The following is a 24500-nucleotide window of genomic DNA, read 5'->3' on the forward strand; positions in this document are numbered from 1 at the left end:
ATAAGTGTGTGTGAGTGCAGGTGTGTGATGGAGTGTATGTGTGAAGAGTGTATAAGTGTGTGTGTGAGTGCACATGTGAGTGTGTGAGAGCGTGTGTGTGAGTGTATGTGTGAATGTGAGTGCATGTGTACGAGTGTGGGTGAAGAGTGCATAAGTGTGTGTGAGTGCATGTGTGAGAGGGTATGTGACAGCATGTGTGTGTGTGATATTTACTGAGCCCCACACCCACTCCCATCCTAGATGGCCACGCACCCCTGTGCTGGGCACTAACAATACAGAGGCCACCAGGTTGTAACTCCCGCCCCAAAGAAGTGATGATCCAGCCAAGGACGCTGAACACATCTCTAGAATGCAGCGCAAGAGGCACAGACCCATAGTTCCTCCAGGGCTGGGACAGAATGTCCTCTCCCTCCCGAAGCTCAGTGCTGAGCACATGACTGATGCTAACATGCATGGTTGGTGGTTGGTGGCTTGTTGTTGGCTGGTTGTTGATTAGCTGATTGGTTGGTTGGTTAGTTGGTTGGGTGGGTGGATCATTGTTCATTAGTTGGTTGGTTAGTGATGTTAGTTGGTTGGCTGAAAACAAAAACCAGATAAGCCACCACGGTACCCTAAACAGAACATGGACTTTAGGGTCAGAGAGCATGAATCCCACTCGTAACTCTGCCTTTTCCAAGCTCTGTGGTCATGAGAAAGCCCCTTCACGCTGACACTTCCACGCCATAGGTTCCTCATCTGTAAAATAGGGATAATGGTAGCTGCTTTGCAGTTAACACAAATAAAGTGACTAGGACATTAAGGGCACTCAGTAAATGGCAGATACTGTCACTATTATCCAACATGGAAACAAAGGATTAGATTCTAGAGTGTGTAAAACACCTTTCCTGCAACCCCCAATGTGACATCACTCGAGATTCTGCACATCGTCTCCACATAGGCTCATGATTAAAAAATAGGAGTCACAACCATTGCACCATATGAGCCAGCCTATAACTTACAAAGTACACAGAACTCTTGCAGGAATTTCAGAGCCCATGGAGCTCAAAGCCCCCCTCCTCTGGCTGTTTGGGATTAATGACTAGCCCGAAATGCACATATCTCATAGAGAGAAGGTTCTCCAAAGGTCACCAGCACATGACTCAGAAGCACCCAAAACGCTTTGCAGTTTGCAAAGCACTTTCACATATATTATGTCATGTGCCCTCAGTGCACTCCTGAAAGGTACACAGGGCTCAGTCTCCCCATTTATAGATGAGGAAACTGAGGCTCAGAGAAGAAAAGTTACTGAAGTCACACAGCAGAGTACAAGATACAAGCTGCCTTTCCAATACTGAGGCACATGGCCAATGTCTTAAAGCCCAAATGGGCTGGACATGGTGGCTCATGTCTGTAATCCCAGCACTTTGGGAGGCCAACGTGGGAGGATTTCTTGATCTCAGGATTTCAGGACTAGCCCTGGTAACACAGCAAGACCCCATCACTACAAAAAGAAAAAAAAAAAAATTAGTCAGGCATAGTGACGAGTGCCTGTTATCCCAGTTACTTGGGAAGCTGAGATGAGAGGATCACCTAAGCCTGGGAGGTCAAGGCTGCAGTGAGCTATGACTGCACCATTGCACTCCTGTCTAGGTGACACAGCGAGACTCTGTCTCAAAAAAACAAAATAAACAAACAAACAAAAAACCCTAACAATCTGGAAACTGTTCAGATCAACAAAAAAAGCACTAAAGGATACTTGGAGATGTGGCAATGTAGGAATTCCATTATAAAGTAATAAAAATTAAATTCCTAGTTCATCTCATAGAAAACATTAAATAACTAAATATGAAAGGCAAAAAAATTAAAAATTTGGAGGAAAACATAGGAAATAGCTTTATAAATTTTGAAAAAGATTTCTTAAACAAGAGGTAAAGACAATATCATAAAGGAAAAATGAATACATTTGGGGATTGAGGAGGGTTATGAGGCTGAGCCCCACTGAAGGATGCAATAGTGGCATTTCAGTAGTAAGCAGAGAAAACATCCTGGAGTGGCTGAATTCCTTCAAATCATCCTAGAAAGCAATAATATATTCAGCCAAAGTCTTCAGCCTACCAAGAAATGTTTATTATCACCATCATCATCACTATTACCATAATATTATCTTCACCATCATAACTATTACTATAATATTACCTTCACCATCATCACCATTGTCACCATCATCATCACCATCACCACCATCACCATCACCACCATCACCATCACTACCATCATCATCACTATCATCATCACCCTCACCATCATCGCCATCCTCACCACCTCCACCACCACGACCATCATCACCATCCATTATCATCACCACCACCACCACCACCACCATCATCATCCACCATCATCCACCATCATCCATCATCATCAACATCACCACCATCACCACCACCACCAGCACCACCATCATCCACCATCATCCATTATCATCATTATCATCATCATCCATTATCATCACCCCCACCATTATCATGGTGGTCCACCACCACCACCATCACTATCACCACCATCACCACCACCACCACCACCACCACCACCACCATCATCGTCATCATCCATTATCATCACCCTCACCATCATCATCGCCATCCTCACCACCTCCACCACCACGACCATCACCATCCATTATCATCATCACCATCATTATCACCATTATCATCACCCTCACCATCACCATCACTATCAGTGTCATCATTATTTCTAGAAACAGTAGCAACTAGCACGTACTGAGCACTTACCATGCACATTTAATCTTACGCACTTTGTCTACATTCACTCATGTATTTCTTAGAAAAACCCTCATAGGCCTAGGTAGAATCATTGCTCCCATTTGGTAGATGAGAAGCTGAGGTTCACAGAGGTTATAAGACCTGCCTCTGGCACCACCGCTGGAAAATCATGGGTTTGACACCGGGACTGGTGCACACCCACACCCTCTGTCCTCTTTAGGTGCTGGCTCATGCCTGTCATGCTGAGTTCTCTGCCAAATGACTTCAGATTTGCCATCTTAAAGTCCACCCTCTTCACATGCGGGCCCAAATACATCCAACTATACATTTCACAAAAGATCGTTAAGACCTACTAGATCCTAGGGGTTGTTCAAGACCCCAGAGACCTGGAGTTTGATTTCACATGGCTCATTTAATCGCGTTCTGATGGCAAATACCAGGGCAAACTTTTTTTAAGTTTAGAAGTGCAAACATGTATGAAATATTTTCTAAGAGCTCCATCATATAAGCATCCATGTGAGCACATTGAGCCTAATGGAAAGCGAAAGATCCAGGCTGGAGAAGGTGGGAGTACATAAACCCCACCCCCACCCCAGGTTTGCTGGAGGAACTGTTTTTGCAGGTGGAAAATGACTGCATTGCAATCAGGATCAAATTCCAAGGGCTTTGCCAGTGCCCACAAGTGCCCACATGGTGTAGAGCTCTGGCTTGGCCAACTTCCTACTCAATAACCTATTTCTACAGGTCTTTGGATATTAAAAAATACATAATACAAGATAAACTCAGCTGAAACCCAAATGAATGGATTCGTTCCCATTTTAATGTCGTTTGAGGGTGTTTTATAGCCTGCGCTGTGTATCTTTCACACATCTATTTTTAAATACTGCAAACTTAATGACCACGATAGAATATATAAAACCCTTTATGAAATTCCATCTACAAAATTACAGCAAAATCTAGGAGGTAAAAATGTGCAGTCGTTGCTGTTAGGCAGTGATGGAGGGAGCCTGAAATGTACTAAGTCAGTCCTCTTTTGAACAAGCTGCATGAGTTAATATTTGGGTCTTCTTCCTTACAGTTGCCCCAGTTGTAAACCTATCTTCTTCATGAAATGCAGGAACTTACAAATGACCAGATACCATTGAGCAAAAGTCAGTCTACAAAAATTCCAAGGACCAGCTCATGTTCTTAAAGCCACATTTCTGTAAGAAAGGCCTTAGGCTACCTTTAAAAAAAAAAAAAAAAAAAAAAAAACCAGCTAACACCTAACGCAACCCAGGTATTGTTCTAACTGATTTATATACAGCAGCTCATTTAAGACTCAGCACAGATCTGTGAAGCGGGTGCTGTCATTGTCATTCAATGTCAGATGTGGTCACTAAGGCCCAGAGAGATTACGCAAGTTGCCCAAAGACACACAGCAATAGGTGGCAGAGCCAGACTTTGAAATGCGGCCAACTATCTCTGCACTCTGCTCTTAACCATCCTGCTCCCCTACCTCTTGGGAATGCCCCTGTTATAACAGCAAGGCTGTACTTGACTGTAGGGACTTTGCTAGCAGACATAGAGACAACATTATGGCCCCAGTTTCCCCATTAGAATACAATTCCCTCCCTCCGGATGAAGCAGGTAGTGACTCCATCCAATAATCGTGCTACAACCAGCCCATACAGAACTTGGTGTGAATTCAAGAAAGATTTTCCTTCTTCAATCTGTCGGAAAAATGGCCACAATGTACTTTTTGTTGGAACAAATCACTTGACTGCCATCTGCCAGAAAAGTGTCATAATAAGCATTTCTATCTGTATCTGTGAAGAGAATGGAGCCCTTGGGGTTGTGCAGTGCACAACCTGAATAATTATACATAATGGCCCTACCCTCCATCCTCAGCCGAGTCAAAACACATGCAGTTTGGACAGTGTCTGTGCAAAACTAGATGACAAAATGACAGTCGAGCAAGGGGCTAAGAGTGTGGTCCCTGGAGTCACATCTCCTACAGTCACTGGCAGGATTCAGCAGGGTAACACAATTCAGTGTTTCTAGAAAGTGCTCGGCAAATGTCAGTTATTGCTCTCATCAGTCCATTCAAACACCCTCTTCCTCTTTCTCCTCCTCAGTGGTAGCCACCAGGTGGCATTAGAGAGGCTGGACATATTAGAGAGGCTGGACATATTAGCGAAGCTGGACATATTAGAGAGGCTGGACATATTAGAGAGGCTGGACATTTCTTTCCTGGGGGACAAGGAGGATGTCTCAACCCAGCTCATGAGTTCCTAAAAGACCCTGCTCTCCGCAGAGGTTCCCATTCAAGTTTTCTTACTCGTTTTGTTAAAATTTCATCCAAATGTCACATCCCCTTGCCCATTCAGGGGAATGCTGGGTTACTGGTGCATAAAATGACTTGACATCTGCACTGTGTATCTTTTACACACCTATTTTTAAATACTGCAAACTTAATGACCATGATAGAATATATAAAACCCTTTATGAAACCCTTTGACACTTTTCCTCCCTACATACCGTTGGGTATATACACGATCCCACCGATCTTCCAGGCAACCCGCTGTCCTAGGTGCTCTTGTGCCCATTGTGTAGATAAGAAATCTGAAGCTCAGACTGGTAAGAAGCCTTGCCCAAAGTCACACATCCTTTAAGAAGCAGAGCTGACAATTCCAACTCTGATGTGTTTGAACTTCACAACACTCGTTCCTAACCAAAGTGGGTAATTTAGCCAAAATAAAACCATTTTGTAAACATCATAGGTAAAGCCGACAGCAGTCAAGTCACAGCCCCTGAAACATGCAGCAGATGAAGACAGCGGCCCTCGTTGGACAAAAACCATGTCTGCTTCCCTTTGAAAGACATGACAAACAGAATAGCTGTGCACCGCTCACAGCAGCAGAGCTGAGAACTTAAGACGCTCCAAGCATTTTAACACCTTCTCAACTCGATGCACCCATGGAAGGGTCACCATGTATAAAGAAAAACATGTCCTTCCATTTAATATTTTCCCTTTCAGCAGGACCCCATCACCCTTTTTTAAGTAACAGCTTTATTAAGATATAACCTATACCATGCTAGGCATTTTTGTGACTATTATCTCATTTAATCCATATCATCATTCCATTGCACTAATTTGAAAACCAAAGCTCAGAGAAGTAAATGTTCTCAGAGCCACACGGTTGCTCCCTGGTAGAAGCAGGATGTGAACCTGGATCTGCCCAAGTCCAACCCCAAAGATGCTTCCGCTACTCCATGTTTCTCATGCAGTGGATGGCAGCTGCCCTTTATCGTGTTATTATGGTATGTTTCAGAGACAGCAACCGCCTGTGCTTTTGTCTGGCTTACATAAACTCAAATGCATGCGATGTATCACTGCACCCATGCATATCCCTGGGTTGAAAATATGCCCCCATCTATGGAACACCTAAGAACAAGTATTACACAAATAAACGTTTTCCCTAAATTTCCCTCTGATTCTTGGAGCTACTGAGACAACACTCCAATATTTCTGTAATTTTTTAAGCTCACGAAGGAAAGCTAGTGTACAACAAAGGCCTTGGTGGTTTTCAGCTGCAATCCTAAGCCTCCTCTCATTAAATGTCTTAATAGACTGGCCTCATATCAGAGCCCAGGAGGAGATGGTCCACCTAGGAACAGGGGTTCTAATAGTTAACTCTGAAACTGGAAGCAAGCCAGTGACAAGGAGCTGAAACTAAAGAAGACAGGCGATCTCTGTAAATGTCCTTCTATCATAGATCTGAGGTTCTGAGCAACTTTCGGTAACGCACAAACCATTATTAAAACCAATAAAATACCATTATTTTACAAAAAATTAAATTCAATGCCTTGAAGCCAATTATTTATTCTACAATAAATTAAAGCTAATAACATACCATTAAAACCAAAACAATCCTTACCTTTGGTGTAATGACAAGACAGGTGGGAATACGGTCTAGAAAGACCATCCCAAGGGACAAGGTCATGGAAGGAACCTTGCACACAGCAAAAGTGGAACCCAGAAGTGACCAAAAAAGGTCTCCACTCAAGTTTGACGGATTAAAAGTGGAGAACTGTGTTAAGGAGGAATCTGAGGCTACATCTAAGGTCAGTGGGACAGAGTTCTGCAATCAACCAGCCATGTCTGCTGTGGTGAAAGGTTGGGGAATTTGGATTATACAGATGAGGTCAGTCCTCCCACAAGAACAGCATATGATCATCCCCCCCAGAATTGTCAGGTTATTTTCCTTATAAAAATCTCCAAGAAGAGAGACCTTCAGTAACACATTCCAGGCATTAGCCATTCCCAACAGGAAATGTTCTTTAAACAGGTTTAGTTCTTGTGGACTTTCCAAGAAAAGTCCAAATTCCATCCTTTCCGATTCCAGACCTGGGAACCTAATGGAACAGGCAGTTTCCACTTTCTCAGGCCTCCAACATTTCCAAACAGGACACAAAGATGAGCAGTCTTCAAAGAATGTTTCACGTTCATACAAAAAGGCAGACTTTCCCATCTGCCTGGAGGTTGCTTTTGGGCCACAGCCATGGGAATCGCAGAGTGCGTTTGGACATTCTGATGGGCTGCCCTGACAGACCGGCTTCGCCCCAGTGAGGAAGGAGTGCCAGACCGCAGCCCCCGCAACAGCTCTGCGCCCCTCCTGGCCACCCCCAGGGCCTCCTGCTCTGCCTGGAGGTGGTGTGGCCTGGAAGGCCCACATCTGCTGCCCTGGCCCGGAGATGTGTGTTCCCCACTGCCAAGGCCTGCGGTGCCAGCCCCACGTCGCGAGCCGGATTGTGGTGGTCTGCCTGTGTTTGTTGAAATTGGGCTGGAAGAAAGGGCCTCGCTGTCAAGATTCCTTGGAATGTGCACCCGAGTGCTGAGGAGACGGCTCAGTCAGCAAGCTCAGGAAATGGGGCCGAAGGCTGGGCCAGGGCCCAGGTCTGGGCCAGCGTGCAGGCTGCCTGGAACAGGCCGTCAGAGAGGGAGAGCCAAGGGACCGCCAGGACAGAGGTCGTTTTTGTGTTGATGTCGTCCTACTCTCTCTCAGTTTGCAGCTTGGGGCTTTCATTACCTTGACCAAGTAGAAAATCAAGCCAAAAGAGTTGATTTTCCTTTTTGACACCTAGGGCTTTTTCCAAAAGGAAAACTGAATCGTGCAGAATTTCTGGAGGCTGGTAGCATATTCTCTTTTGCTCCCAAAGTGCAATGTCTAAACCCCTGTCTTAAAATAACAATAGCAACACGAGTAGGAATGAAAGACGTTCCCATTACTTGAGAAGCTACTATACAGAGAGACTGCCCTGCAGGTGATATACAAAATACTTAACAACCACAGGCAGTAGCAGATCAGAACTCAGTGGAACTGGTCTCAGCAGCCCTCTCCCCAGCTATGCCAGGCGTTACCCCCTTAGTTGCTGGATTATGAGGACATCTGGAGGGAGATACTGGGGGACAGCGGCTGCAAAAGGAAGGCCCAGGGCCTCACGGCAGAGGTTATTTTCAAACAAGTGTGGCAAAATCCAATCTCTTAGCCACAGTCATGGTAAGATGCCTTGCATCTGAGTGTCTGCCCAGGGTAAAGCACCTGGGCAAGGTGATTGCCAAACACCCCCAAATGACTCCACCCACCCTGTACACAGGAGCCCCTGGCCACCCATCGAAAGCTGAGCTTGCACCCCTGCCCTTGACCCTGGGCTGGGCCTGCTTGGCCAATAGAATGCAGAGGAAGCGCCACCTTTGGGTCTTCCATAGCAGGTATTAAAAGGACCTAGCAGTGTCACTTCCTCTCTCTTGGAGAGGCAGGCGAGAAATCCAGGTCATTCCATTGGAGAGAACAGCCACATGGATTATCCCTAGAGAGAGAGGCCACTCCTGCCACAACCACAGCCACAGCCACCACCTCACAGCAAGCTCATGAGAGACCCCAAGACAGACAGTGGAAGAACCACCAGCCAGGCCCCACCGGCTCACAGAATCACAAGACACAATTCAAGGTTGTCGTTATAAGCCTTTGTGTTTTGGGATGGCTTGTCACCCAGCACAGAGGGTCAGAGAGCACCTGACATATGTCCCCTTCTTTACCACCACAACTGTGAGGCGGACATCATGATACCCATTTCACAGACTCCAAATAATGATGTTGTCCAAAACCACACTAAATACTCAAGACCAGCCTAACCAGTACCCCGGACCCCTAAAACATCCTAATTTACAGACAAACCCACAAGTTCCCTCGGACCCTCACTGTCAGACCCCCTACTCTTTATCAGATCTTCAGAAAGCACTGGCTGTGTCTCAGGATTTCTGTGTGTGATCTTCTCAACCTCCTCCTTCTGCCCATTAGGGCTTCTTGGACCCAAGTGAGCTGGCCCCGAATTGTCAGAAGAATTGAGGAACCCACTGCCGTCGCCCAGTTCCGCCTCCGCTATCAATGCCTCCAGCCCTTGGGGAACGCCACTCTGCTCACCCCCGGGCCTCCTACCGGCAAAGCTCTTCCCACCCCCACCGTGTGCCAATTCTAGGCATGTTCAGCTCCTGGGAGGCTTCTCAAGATGACATTGCTGTTCCCGGACCTCCACCCAGCCCAAGTGGAAGAGCAGCCGTGCAGTCAGCCGAGCCCATTCTTCACGCCTTACAGACGCACTCCACACTCTGCAGGCTTCCTCTGAGAAACCAAGGCATTGTATAATACAGGAGCTTTATTCCTGTCGGTGCTAATGGAATTGGGGTGGGGGAAATGCTCATTTGTTTCTGCTGCAAAGTACTTTTCCATATTTCTCTGTCTTTGTTATGAAATCTCCCCAGTGATATTAGCTAATTATTCAAAATAAAATTTCCCACTCCAACTGAATTCCTCCCACCAGAGGGTCAAGTGTTTTTATTCCTGCTGTGCAGTGGTTGGTCGCTGGCCCAGCTCTCCCCTCGGCCCTCATCAGGGTGATGGATGCCCAGCGTGAACAGTGACAGGCAAGAGAGAAGGAGGGGAGCATGCACACCCCCATCCATCCTGTTTTTGCTGGCTCCATTCCCCTACCTCCCTGTCCTTGCCCTTCAAGGCTCTGCTCAGCTTCCCCTTCTTACAGGAAGCCCTCAGGGAGCTCTCCCCCATCTCCATCCAATTCAGATACCTTAAGATACTGCTCATATAACCCTAACCTCCTGTCTCTAATCTAATCTTTCTAAGTTTTGTTTTCTCAGCTATTTCCCAAGCTCCAAAATCCCATACCTCACGCTTTTCTTGTAGACAATATCACCGTCGTCACAACCCATCGCCTCCCCTGTGTTCAGACACTCGACCCTGTGCTTCATGTGGATTGCCTCATTTCATAATAGATACAACGATGTTCCCAGTCTGCAGAAGATGAAGCTGCAGAAAGGTGAGCCACAAGGTGTAGCTGGGTTGTGAGCTCAGGTAGCCCAAGTTCAGAGCCTGTGTCACTAACCATATTAGTAATTAACCTATGGTCTTGATTGATCATCACAAATCAAAAGGAGAAAAAGTGAAAGAGCATATTTTATTGCAAAAGGGCAATAAAGAAAAACATAATGGTTTGGTGGTAATACTGAACACTGGACAAGATATACGAAGACAGGCCCTCTGCTGCATTGCTTGTGGTGGTCAACATTCATACAAACATCCTAGTATTTGCCTTGATGGCATAGTACAGGTAACCTAAAATTAGCCCAAAGGTTTTACTCAGTAATTCCTGCTGCAGAATAGCCCCTAAGGAAATGAGCACAACGTGGATAAAGATTTATACACAAGGCTGTTCTTGCAGCGTGACTTTCAATAGCAAACACTTGGAAACAATCTCAATGAACAGCAATAAGTATGACATGTGGAAATTTGGCTGGTGTTTACTTTCTTCTTTCCTTTTCTATATTTTCCAAATTCCCTCAAAATGCCTGTACTTCTTATATGATCGGGGGAAAACTCAACCATATTTTTAAGGCTGGACAGGGACATAGCCCACTTCATTAGTATCAGAGAGGACAATTTTATGAACGACATTCTGGCCGTACATGTTCCAACAGAACAATTCTCCTTCTAAGACCACATTTGACACAAATCCTCACAAAAATGCACCAAGGTATATGTGCAAGGACATTCACTGAAGCATGACTTGTAATAGCAAAAGGCTCAAATCAATCTAAAAGTTTACCCAAAGGGAATGGTGAAATAAATCATGGTACATCCATACAAACGCATACAGTGAAGTTAAAAAGAAAGAAAAGCAGCTAGACCATGAAGGATTGGCCATGACATTGCTCAGAGAAAAAGCCATATTGCAGATACATGTGTGCAGTATAAGCCCATTTGTGTAAAAAAAAAAAAAAAAAGTATAAAGATATGTGACTGTTTATAGAGACATTAGAAAGCCTAGAAGGATTTACATCAAACTCTTAAGACAGTGGTTACCTGAAAGGGAAACTAACTGGAAGAATTAGACACTTTAATGTTTTACTTCGCTTTTATATTGTTTGAATCATTTCCAAGAGCGGTACTGCTTTAGGCAAGTAAACAAATCCTTTATTTACTTTTTCTTATGGAAAAATTCAAATACATGCAACCATACAAACAGCAGTGTAACAAACCCCAGTGTATCTCTCCCCAGCTTCCAGCCTTGCCAGTGATCAAATCCTGTCCAATCCTGTTTCACCCCTACCCTATCCACCCAGATTACAGTGCCACTGTCACACTCAAACATAACAGTAGTGTCTTAATGCTATCAAATATCTAGGCAGTGTTCTAATTCCAGTCCCTCATAACATTATCCATTATTTCTAACAGTTCAAACCAGAATCCAAATAAAGTCCCCAAGTTATAATAGTTTCATATGACTTTTGTCTTTTTCTTATGTGGATTATTCATTCTGTGTGTGTATGTGTGTGTGTGTGTGTGTGTGTATACATATATATATATGGAGAGAGAAAGAAGTGTTAAAGAAACCAGGACATTTGTCCAACAGAGTCTCCCATAGCCTAAGTGCAGCTGGCTGCATCACCATGGTGTCATCTAACCTGTGCTTCTGTCCTTCATATTTCCTGAAAATTGGTGTTTGGATCAGGAGGCCCAATTAGGTTCAGGGCTGAGGTTTTGGGCAAGGCTGCTTCATAAGCCATGGTGTGCTTTGCCATCAAGAATGTCTGGTCTCTCGTGTCGTGATGATAGCAGTGTTGATGCTCCATGCTAAGCCACTGGTTTATTCTGGAGATGTGTTAAACATCACTCCCAGGCACTGTTCAGCATGGAACCAGGGTCTCTTCACTGAGCAAATGGCCGACACAGCAGGTGCATGTGGTGGTGTAATCACCTTGGTGGCCACTCTTATCTTGAGTTATTTGCTCCTAAGTCCCTTCAGCTTGATCAGACAGCCCCCAGGAGTGTGGGGTGGCACATACACTACATCGTCAGTGTGCCTCTTGCTAATCACTCCACTTGTCTGAGCCTCCATAACACAGAACAACTTCTCCTTGCACTTACCCGGGGAAAGTGCTTTGGAAACTGAAGCCTGAAGCACAGTGGGGAAGTGTGGAAGGAAGGTCTTATTTACACAGGTGTTTCACTCCTCACACTGAGGCAACCCAGTTGAATGGATAAGCTTGCAGACCCTCAAGCAAAATGGGAGACCACCTGGGCTCTACTCGGGCCTCCTCCCTTTCTGGTTGTATAACCCAGGGCAAGTTATTCACCTGCTCTGTGCCTCAGTTTCCCCGCTGTTAAATGGCAATAACAAGATCAGTGACTTCACAGAGGGGTAGCAAGAATTGGATTAGGTAATGTGCATAAATTGCTTAGGACAAGACCAGCACATCATGTACTGGCTTCCATTACATGACCTTTGAGGGTTCACCTACAAATGAATCCCAGTGAGCACAAGAAAGACTAGCAACCATGCAACTTCTTGCATGGTGATTTGAGAATTGCTTTGTTCCGGAATCAGCCATCATGGTGGTCCTGCCTCCTAGCTTTGCTGCCTTAGGCGAGTTACTTAACCTCTCCCAGCCTCAGCTTTTGCGTGGGTAAAATGGACTGTGACTAAGCCTCAGAGAGATGCTGCAAAGACCGAACAACCTAAAGCATGTTCTGCTAACAGCTAACATTTATGGGAGGAGCACTTTGCTCCACTCTGTTCTGTGCTTCTTCTGCATTTAATGTCAAAACACCGTAGGAGGACAGCTTGATTGTTACCCCACCTAAGGATGGCAGCACTATGCCAAGGAGGCAGGACTCTACCCACTCCACAGACCTTTATCTGCAACCTCTGAGGCCAGATGTGTTTCAGAGTTTAGAGTGTGGGGACTTTAGAAGTCAATAAGGTATATCTTAACACCTCACGAGAGCCTGCAGAAGCACCTGTAATCAAGCACATTAATAGTTCTTCATGAAAACATATGAACATCCCTCACTAATTGGGATAAACAAAGATCTAAATAGATTCATATCAGCTCAGGTCAAGTTTTGCCACCCAATTAGTTTGAGACAAACCTACAAAAACTGTTTTGCTGTACTGATCTTTTGAGATTTGGGCACTGCAGATGCGAGCATGTGGAACATCAGGGTAAGCATCAGAGAGACCACACATGGGGTGCAGGGGGCAACAGGGTGACTCACCCATCAGGACCTGTTGACATCTGGGCTTTTTCACAAATGAGAATCCTGGGACCCCAAGCTGGGATAATCCTTTGGACTGTGTGCACGGCTGGGCAGTAATGGAGTCCAGTAAGGCCGAGGCAAGGATGGGGACATGTTGTTTACCACCGTTGGCCCCTTCATCCATGCCCTCATTGTCAGCGGGAGGTGCTGTGGGCTCCAGGAACCCTGAAGCCCCCTGGGATCCAGGAGGGAGGAAGACCATGTTAGGGGCATGCAGTGGCCTCTCCTGTCTTGTCACCCTGTATCTAGGCATGACCCCACCTCTTGATAGAAACCACTTCTCTCTCCCTTCTCCAAGTCCGTTTTCTTGTGGGGGCCGCCATATTCACCTGTGACTCTGCCTCCATGGTCACAGCTGATTGGTCCAGTGGACACATGACCCACATGATCCAATCAGAGTCTTTCTCTGAGATTTTTTTTTTTTTTTTTTTTTTTTTTTTCTTTGGGTGGGGAAGAGGAGCAGCCCCTCCCATCCGAGGCCAGCAGAAGCCGGCAGATGCGTGGTTCTGGTTGCAGGCATTTTGTAGCAGGACCAGCCGGAGACAAAACTCCTTCTCCTCAGACACCGGATTAAAGAAGGAAGAGGTTTTTATTCGGCGGGGAGCATCGGCCGACTCACGTCTTAAGAGCCGAGCTCCCTGAAGACAGAGTTCCTGGCCCTTTTAAGGGCTTACAGCTCTAAGGGGTTCCACGTGAAAGGGTCGTGTGGTTAGAGTGTGGGGTTAATCGTTTAACCTCAGGCCTGGTCATCAGTGGCACCGGCTGGTCTTGCCACTGACTTCACTCCTGTTGTTTTTCAACTCCTACTTCCTCCTCCTCTTCAGAGACGGGAGACAGTAAGAGAAATAAATGGCTTCTCTGCTCAATTTCTGCTCCCATGTGGAAGAAGCTGTTTTGGAGACAGAACAGAGTTGGCGAGCAGGGAGAAATGGGTGTGAGAGAGACAGAGGTTTTTCGTGCTTCCTAGTTGAACTGTCACAGAGATCCAGGTCCACTCCTGCCCTCTCCACGGTCTGGAATTGTATCGAGCTGGAGTGGAAGTAGGGTGTGAGGGAAGAAAAGGTCCTAGCAGCTGGCTGCAAGCCGTTCTCTCACTTGTAAATGAGAGCGGTGCTGGAAAGCAAGCTTCTGCTTCTGTATTTGTTCAGGCCATGGGGGGAAGCACCTCCTACCCCAAACCCACCCAACACCTGTTGAGAAACACTGACCCCCATTGCACAGTTTGGATTTACACGGACTCTGTATAACACCTTGTAAAGAATGCCACTGGTGCAGAAGATTAAAGAACACCATTAAGTAAGTTGTTTTATTTCTTCTGAGACCGAAGGAAGGCTGCAAAAGTGCAAGGACATGTTGCTGAGTTATTTACTCTGTTACCAGGGACTGTGCATCGCCTCCCAAAAGCACCCCAACTGGGTCACCATGGTCGTTTATAAGGTGTGAATATGGAGGGGGAGCCAGCGCCAACCTGGGGGGAAGCTTGGAGCAGTCACGTGGATCTAAATGGAAAGTTAGTGCCAATAAAAGCTCCTGGGGCCAGGCCTGGCGTCCTGGCCCTGGCAGGACCCTGAAGGAGATCTGCACAGCTCCGCAAGTGCCCACATGTCCCTAGGTGGGATGCCTGTCAAGACGCTGCCCATTTGGGCTGCTGTGTCCCTTTATGAAGTTCTGCAAATCCTTTTCTGGAGCACAGGGTGAATGGAGCCCCTTTCGCTCTCAGCTGTCTGGGAACATTGGAGGAGGGAGGGTTTCACACTGGGGCTGAAGACAGCTCGTGCTACACATGAGGCTGTCTGGGTTTCTGGCCTCCTTCTGGCCTGCTCCCTGAGTAGCTGGCTTTAGGGAGCACAGGGGTCTTGGAAAAGCCCCTTAGGGTTGCAGGGGACAGATGCAGACTTGTAGGGGACAGATTCGGACTTGAATTGGCTTGGGCCAAGGAGAAGGCTTTGCTGTAAGGGGACCCGAGAAGCTCACAAGACCCTCAGGCAGACAGAGGCCTTTAGGAAGTGAGGCAGGCACGGTCTGTCTGTCTGTTTGCCACCCTCCGCTTGACCACTCACCTCTGCGTCCCGTACTCTTCGGTGTGTATCTCCTGCCTCTCTCCCACTCCAGACCCTCTTTCTGGGGTTGTGAGTGCACACAGTGGAATATGAATACCCCATGGCCCCCAAATGATGTGCCACCATTTAGCTCACCCCCAGAGAGCAGTGTCTCTGAATCCCAAATTTCTAAGTGAGAGAATTTGTTGGCCAACCTGGAGTCAAATGTCTATCCCCAGTCTGACTAATAATGGCCAAGGGAGTCACACACAATGTCACTGTCTGCTCCTTTTCTCCTCCTGGAGCCACTGCTCAGCCTGTCAGGCGACGAATACACTGAGCACCTACAGCGTGCCAGACAGGGTGCTAGAGGGGGACCTAAGGCCTGGAAGGAGGAAGGAAGGAGGCCTGACCTTTGCCCTTGGGATGTTGCTATCCCAGTGAGAGGCATACAGGCAGTAGTCACAGATGAAATCCCAGCCTCTGGAAGCCCCATGAGAGAAAGGTGCCCGATGCCAACAACGTGTAGTGCAGGTCGGGGTGGGATGACCTGGGAGTTAAAATCAAAACACTGCATAGACATTAACCAGGCAAGTGAAGGAGAAAGAGCCTCCAGGCAGAGGACAGAGCACAGACCAAGGCCCTCCTGCCCTTGACCCTAGCCTGGGCCTGCTTGGCCAATAGAATGTGGTACACAGGGTGGGGAAGGCCAGTGGGCAGCAGCCCCTGGATGAGCAAGGCAGGTGTGGGGGCAGCCGGGGAGACTGGGTGGGGGCGGAGGGTTGGCAGTGCTGTGAAGACCACGGGAAGAAAGTTAGCCCTTACTGCAGCAGCCACAGGCGGCCACTGGGAGGCTGCAGAAGCGAAGCAACTCGGGCCTGCAGGGGCCTCCAGGAGCAGCTTGTTTTCAGATGGGTCCCCGGGAAGGTGAGCCCAACTGGTCCATCGAGTTCAGCTGCACTCCCCATGCCTCCACGCTCAGTGCTCTCCACCCAGGGACTCCATTCCAGAGGATCTGAGACCGGCCTTGCCCTGTGGTCCTGCCTCTGGCTCTCCCATTTTTGGTCTGGGCAGCTTGTGCCATAGAGAAGCATCTCATGCTTAGCCACCTCCCCCACTGGATGCTAACATCCCCCGCACCCTGCAGGGAAACACGGGGCCTGACTCGGCACAGGGACCATCCGCAGAGGCCGGCGAGCTCCATGTAAACCTGTGCCGCCCCTCCCTCTGCCTGGGGAGACACCTGCATCTTGAAGTCTTCAGAGGAAGACCCCCTGAGGACAGAGGCAATGACGGCACACTTGGCGGGTACTGCCACACTGCGCATTGGCAAGGACTGGCCCGGCCTCAGCCCACGCATCAGGGCTATGGTCATCTTGCCCATCTCAGTGACAAAGAAGCAAAGGTGCAGAGGGGAGGAGCCTCAGCACAGCCACGAGGCCTGGGGCAGTGCAGCTAGTTCTGAACTCACAACCAGCCTCCTGAGCCCCTATTTGAACCACATCAGCCTATGCCCCCCCCCCAACAGATACCTGGAAAATGCAGCCCAGTTAGGTCAGGCTGTGAGTCTATACATCGTACTCAGGTTCAATATCCAATCAAGTCCAAATCTGCGGCTGCGGCCCGAAGGAGCCTGAATGACGCAGTTGGGCTCCCCCTGCCCTGGCCACAGAGCCTCTCCCCCAGGTCCCCTGGGGACACGCTGTACCCCTGCCACCCTCCCGCTTAACACTTAGAGAACGCTCACATTTTCTGCAAGTATTGGGGGAACCCTAATTCCCCAGATGGCACGATGGAGCTCACTCTGCCTCTGCTCAGGGGAGGTCCCCAACCTCAGAGTGGGGCAGCCACAGACCTGAGCCTCAGCCCCTCCCGCACTTCCGGCTGCACCTGGGCAGCTGAGGGACCCCCTGGGGCTGGCCAGGCAGGTGCTGGGACTCTGGATCCAGCACTCTGAAGGAAGTGGGAGGGTGCAGGGCTTCCAAAGGCTGTTTGAGAAGCCTGTCCCTTGGCAGAAGAGGTGTGGGCACTGGTGTGAGTTGCCCTTCTTGGAAGGGAGGCACTTCACTCGAAAGACGCTGACAGAAACGAACATGAGTTTTGTCTGGGTAGCAAATGAACCTGGTTGGTAGAAAAAACAACCCCAGAGTTTATTGTTTTTTTATTTGTTTCTGCTTTTGTTTTGAGACGGAGTCTCGTTCTTGTTGCCCAGGCTGGAATGCAGTAGTGTGATCTCTGCTCACTGCCACCTCCACCTCCCGGGTTCAAGTGATTCTCCTGCCTCAGCCTCCTGTGTAGCTGGGATTACAGGTGCCTGCCACCACGCGTGGCTAATTTTTGTATTTTTAGTAGAGACAGGGTTTCACCATGTTGACCAGGCTGGTCTTGAACTCCTGACCTCAGGTAATCTGCCTGCCTCAGTCTCCCAAAGTGCTGGGATTACAGGCGCGAGCCACCGTGCCCGGTCAGAGGTTCCTGTTTATTGCCCCATATAACATTAACTAGCTTTGTAGCTAATCTTATCACACCATATTCCAAAAGCCTTTCCCGATGGAATCTATAAACCCCCGTTCCTGAATGCACCTGGCCATCTTACTGTTTCCAGTCTTGCCATCACATCGTCTCCCTTCCCAACCAGTGAGTCATCAGTCTCTGGTATGTTTTTATTCTCTAATTGTGTGGAGTCATGGTTTTAATTGTAATACTGTACTTTAGCAAATCTCATCAAGGACGGCTTCCTAGGGAAGGTCTACATTCAGCTGGGCTGGGACAGATGGCTTAGACCTCTGAGTAGGGTGGGTATGCCAGGCAGGGGCAGGACTCCAGTCTCCACCAGCAGAGCCACACCCATGCCAATCATTCTGTTGCACTTGGCTGGTGCTGGTCATAGGCAGCTTGAATTGCCACAACAAAATACCATGGCTTGGGTGACTTCAACAGGAATTATTTCTCATAGTTCTGGAGACTGTGAAGTCCAAGATCAAGGTGCCAGCAGATTTCGCTCCTGATGAGGGTTTTCTGCCTGACCTGCAGAAAGGTACCTTCTCCCTGTGACCTCACCAGACAGAGAGGAAGTGCTGGTCTCATCCTCGTCATATAAGGAAACTAATCCCATGATTAGCGTATCTTATAGGGTCCCACCCTCATACTCTCATCTAAGCCTAATCGCCTCCCAAAGGCCCCAGCTCCTAATACCAGCACTTGGGGATCAGGGCTTCAACACAGGAATTTGGGGCTCATAACAGTGCCTGTATTTTGAATGTTACTATTAGGCAAAATAATATTGGATGGAAAGATAGCCTCACAGGAATGGATAAGGTGGGGTTTTTTTGGTTTTTTTTTTTTTTTTTTGGTTTTTGGTTTTGTTTTTGTGAGACAAATTCTTGCTCTGTCACCCAGGCTACAGTGCAGTGGTGTGATCTCGGCTAATTGCAACCTTTACCTCCTCCCAGGTTCAAGCAATTCTCCTGCCTCAGCCTCCCAAGTAGCTGGGATTACAGGCACACACCACCATGCCTGGATAATTATTTTGTATTTTTAGTAGAGATGAAGTTTCACCATGTTGGCCAGCCTGGTCTCGAACTCCTGACCTCAAGTGATCTGCCTGCCTTGGCCTCCCAAAGTGCTGGGATTGCAGGCCGGGCCTGGATAAGGTGTTTTTAAGGAAAGGCGATAAATTGATCTGGCTTTAGTGGGAGAAGCCACATAGTTGGAAATTAGGCTGGAAGAATTTGTGAGGAATAAATAAATTTAAAAACCTCTAAACAGTGCAATATTCTGTATTCCAGAATGAGTAGCTTTGTCTGTGCTGATACAGAGAAAGCTCTAAGATAGATTAAACATATTTTATAACTAACAATACTCAGGATCCATTGTTAACATTTTTTTAAAGTATTGAAAAAATGGTACAGGAAGAATGATATTATTTACGTATAAAACTATGTAAGTACAGATATAAACATAAATATGATTTTATACATCAGACATTTTCTAGAGAGAACAATGGAAAATTGCCCGAAACCTGGCCTGGGAAAGAACTGATGTCATTCACAGCCTCCTTCAGGGAAGAAATGGGTGTTTCTATAAAATGTGTTAAGTCGATTTTCAGAGAAACTTCAAGTCGACCCTCGGTCAAGAATAAATGATTATTAACCAGTTACTCTTTTTTCTGGTGTCCAGGCTGAGATTTCAGAAGTGAGGGAGCCTTTGAGTCTTCATTTTGTGTGGCTTCATAATCTTTAAGTTTTGCCATTGCCGGTATTATTTTAACAAATGTTTTTGAGGATCAAACACGTATCACGTCCAGGTTGTGGAGAAGCGTAAATGCTATGTGAAGAATCTGAAATTATCCTGCCAGGAGGACGGAACCATGGAAGGTTTTGAGCCAAGAAATTCCTGAGCAAAAGTGTCATTTTTTTATCTGGAACGAGTGACTTCCCTCCCGCTCCCCTTGCCTGCCTGTGTTCTCCTAAGCTTCTCCTAAAATGAGGTTTGGAAACTCCAGTGCTTTCAACTGAATATTCAGAACAGATTTAAACAGAAAATGACTGTGAAGAAAAATTATAAAACAGTGGGAAGTGGGCAAAAAAAAAGGTTATTGGATATCATTGGAGTGATACCTCAATTAATATCAATTAATTTTAATTTTATTGATTCCAATAATAGTCAATCAAGTGTCAATGGATTCTTCAATCAGTTAATTTCACTGATTCCAATGATATCCCATCAAGTATCAGTGGATACTTCAATCAGTTAATTTGATTGATTCCAATGATACGAATTGGAATGCTGGGAATTGTCTAGCAAGCCCAGTGGGCCATCTGGTTCTGCAGAGCTGTGTGCTGCTGCAGCAGGCTGGTCAGCCACTCTGGACACTATAGAACACAGAGAGTGACGCATGAGTCTCACCCCTAGGAATCCAAATTACTTCTGCCCTATGGAGATACAATTAATTCGCCCTGAAGAAAACTTGGTTCCAAGCATTACATCTTCAGCCCTAGAGGTATGAACTAGGTGTGTGCCTATTCAGGAATTCATTTCGGTTCTTCCTGATTTCCTCATGCCTGTTCTTCACATTCTTTGAGTCAGCTTTCATGTCTCAATCACTTATAAATGATGTATGTAAAATCTCTTAAATGTGTCCGTGTTATACTTGCATAAGAGCCTTGATTTTACCTTTTGAAAATCGTATCATTTAGCATGGCCAAACCAGACTAGAAGAAATGAGGCAATAGCTCTGTTCCACAGTTACCGTCTATGGAGAGAGGAATTCAAGATGACCAGAATTTAGGGTCTGACTAGTTTATGATCCAGCATGTCAGGAAGCCAGTACTGGGAAAGACAGATGTGATCTGGAAACAGGTCAGTAGTCAGTTGGGCAAGGAGTGGCAGGGGACTGCTCCAGATGTGGCAGAAGAGGGTGGGGGTGGGGTGTGGATGGAGGAAGAGCTGGGAACAAGAGAAAATCTGATTATCAGATGTGCAAATCGCTGACAGACATGTTTCTGTAATTACAGGATGCTGAGCAGGACAGACAAAAATGAAGAGGTGAGGAGCTGGATGTGGGGAAACTTGTTATTCTTGAATCTGAACAATGAGGTGTTTTCTTAAAAGATAATCAGATAAGGAAGCAAAAGAGAGATTTGCTCTGAACTGTACCCAAGCCCGTGATCGTGCAATATTTACATTAAATTCAAAAGCGAATGAAATGACAGGTCAGCCAACAGGAGAGCAGTTTTTGCCTGTTAACGTGCTCTTCTTACCCGGACAAATGGGCAGGCTGTGTTTTGAAAAATAATAATCCAGGACAGAACGGGGAAGGGGTGAACTTTTGTGGGAAGATCCAGTGTTGGTGACCTCGAGAAGGAAAAGGAGGGAAGCATTCTGGAGCCTTTTCCTGGACTTTGGATATGGGCTCTGGGATACTGGTGTCGGGGGGGCAGTGCATGCAGTGCAGGGCTGGCCAGGGGAGGGACATCCACCAGAACTGGTGAGCTCTTGGCTCCATTCCCTCTGGACCTCCGTGAGGGTGAAAGATTTTCCGACACGGACAAGGGACTGAATCTTCTCCAGCTTTGCACCTCGTATGAAGACATCAGAATAATGCTTCAGACTCAAACTCCCTGCTTTTTTCTTTTAAACGATGCAACCCCGTTGGTTTAAAACTCTTATACGAGGAACAGAAGTTGTGTAGCATTGTGGTTAAACACGCAGAGCTTGGATCACATTCTTGCAACCTCTACCTGTTGGCCTCGGGTTGGCTCAACTTTCCAAACCTCTAGTCTCTCATCTGGAAAGGAAGTGAACGTCTCCCAGCGTCGGGGCCAGTGAGTGGGCTGTGTGTGCCAGGCTTACCTGGAACTCTTACTCAGTGGCACTCCAACACTATGGTGATCATGATTCGTGGTAATGGCATTAAGGCAAAATGCAAAAGTTGAATGTGATTGTTGCATCAGGACGTGGGAGATTATTGATAATTAGTTTTTCAAATCTGTCTTGAATTTTGTTGCTTTGTCATCTTTTCAGTTGTAAAATAAAATAAGACTTGGATTCAGCAGGGAGGGTAGGAATAATGATTTCTATAACATTAAAATAATAACACATAGCACTTACTACACGCCGGCCATGGCTCCATTCACCTCTCACAATAAGTCTATGTGGCAGGGGCTCTCATGATCCCCGTTTCACAGAAGGGGAAGCCATGACCCAGAAGGACAAATGAACCTGCCGGGAGGAGATGGTGAGCAATCGGAACACACGCCCAAGAGTCTGACGCCAGGAATGGGAGGTCCCTGTGGTCAAGTGCACATCAGTAAATAGAGACAGGGTAGATGGAACACTACACAGATGGAGACCTCGGGGTCACGAACAGGCCCTTCTGTACACCAGGTCTGAATGACCGCCTCTGAGCTGATTTAGACCCCCACACCCACAAAGATACCCAAGGGGCCTCTGGTTCCTGCACCTCCCAACTTGCCTTAAGACCAAACCTGTTGTGGTGGCCAGAAACCAACTCCCTCTCCCGTGGCACAGAAGAATTCCCCAGCTTCCTTTATTAAGAAAAATGAAATGTCTTGTGAATATAGCGGTGCCCTGGCTGAGCTAGCGATGTGTCCACTGTGGACGCAGTGAAAGACAGATTTCAGCCTGGACAGACAGCTTGTCTCCTGCCCAGGGACAGCCCGAGCCAGCCACCAGGCAGGGGACCAATTAATCCGTGAAGTCAGCTTGCGAGGCCCTCGCTAGTGAAGGCAGAAACTTGCACACGGTTTTCCATTTATTCAGGAGGCAGCGGCCATGCCCAACAAGACAAACCAGCCGATTTGGTTGAGGTCGCCATCAATAGTGAGTGCCCAAGGCGCTGTCCAGGGAATGCTCACAGCCTCAGAGGCTCCTGCCCCACTGGGGACTTGGGAAGAGTTCAGCAGCGTCTGGAGGTCTGTGCATGAAGACATCCCCACAAGGCTGTGTTTGGGCACAAAAACTGCACTTCTGTGTTGAGTTTCGGAACGCCTGGGCTTGGCTCAGCCAAGCTAACAGAAAGACCTTTCATTAGGTTCTCAGGAGATATTTCAAAAAAAAAAAGGAAAGTAAAGTAGAGCCTTTCAAAGAAGAAAGTTCAGTGCTCAGCAAAAAAAATGTTTTTTTTTAGAATAAAAATTTAATCAATTTTTGTGGTTTCAATAAAAGCAAAAGATTTTGTGGTTTTCCCTCAAATTTTTCACCATTTTCCATAAAAACAAAAGCCAATATTGAAACCATTTTTCCCCCAATGAAAGTGGCAACGTTTTTTTCCCAGGGACAGTTTCTTGGAGAAGTGTCTTTGCAAGGTTGCAGCCTTGGGATAGCTGTGGTGGGGCCTGAGAATACATGAGGTGATTTCACCTGTGGCCAAGTGTGTGCGCCTCAGATCACAGAAACGTGCTTCAGTTGGGAAATTCCACATGCTGAGAAAAGATCCTTTTTCTCTCAAGAAGTATAAAAAGCAGAGGCCAGTTTACTTTCTAGGGAGCAGGACACAAAGGTCTGAAGGCGACTGCTGCTATCCGGGGGTGTGCCCTCAGCATGTCTGGTTGCAGAGAACACCAACAACAAAATAGCTCCCTTCTGATGCTCATTATAGACCCACGCACACAATCGTCCTATCTGAGATCTCAAAGGAGCGTGCTTGAACTTTCTTATTTTGCAGATGAAGAAGCTGAGGCTCACAGCGGCTGCAGGGCTGACCCTGAGACACAAAGATGATCCGCAGAGCTGCCATTCCAATCTAGGCCTCCTCGCCCGCAAAGTTCTTTTTCCCCCGTCTCATGAGCCCTCTCTTAGTAAAGTTTGTTTTTATCAACTCTTAATTCCTGGAACAAACATTATCTACACTTTCGGCAGCAAATTTTAACATTTCTTGACTACCTAGAACTGAAGGTCAACAGCTTTCAGCCTCTTGCACTGGAACTTTAGCAACAGATTCCAAACTCTCACAAAAATATTCCTTTCCTACTGGGAGCGGGAAGGTTCCAGGAACTATTGAGGGCTCGCAATTGGTGAAGCAACCCAGGACTATCACCCTCTTCTGGATTTTTGCTTCCCTGCCTTTCATGTCAAGAGCAGCATTTTCCTAGTTTTGCTCTTTGCTTTGGCTGCTAGGAAGCACAAAGCTAAATTTTGTCTTTAATTGCTATAGCTTTCCTCAGTCTAGAATCTTTTTTTTTTTTTTGGCAACAGAATCTTGCTCTAGTCACCCAGGCTGGAGTGCAGTGGCGTAATCTCAGTTCACTGCAACCTCCACCTCCCAGGTTCAAGCAATTCTCCTGCCTCAGCCTCCCAAGTAGTTGGGATTACTGACTGGGCTAATTTTTGTATTTTTAGTAGAGACAGAGTCTCACCATGTTAGCCAGGCTGGTCTCAAACTCCTGATCTCATGATCCACCCACCTCAGCCTCCCAAAGTGCTGGGATTACAGGCGTGAGCCACCGCGCCTGGCCTCCTCAGTCTAGATGTTTTAATGTGATTTCTGTCTTTGCCACTTTACTCTCTTCTCACTTGCCTTT

This window comes from Piliocolobus tephrosceles, chromosome 17 (assembly GCF_002776525.5).
Source record: "Piliocolobus tephrosceles isolate RC106 chromosome 17, ASM277652v3, whole genome shotgun sequence".
NCBI classification, from domain to species: Eukaryota; Metazoa; Chordata; class Mammalia; order Primates; family Cercopithecidae; genus Piliocolobus; species Piliocolobus tephrosceles.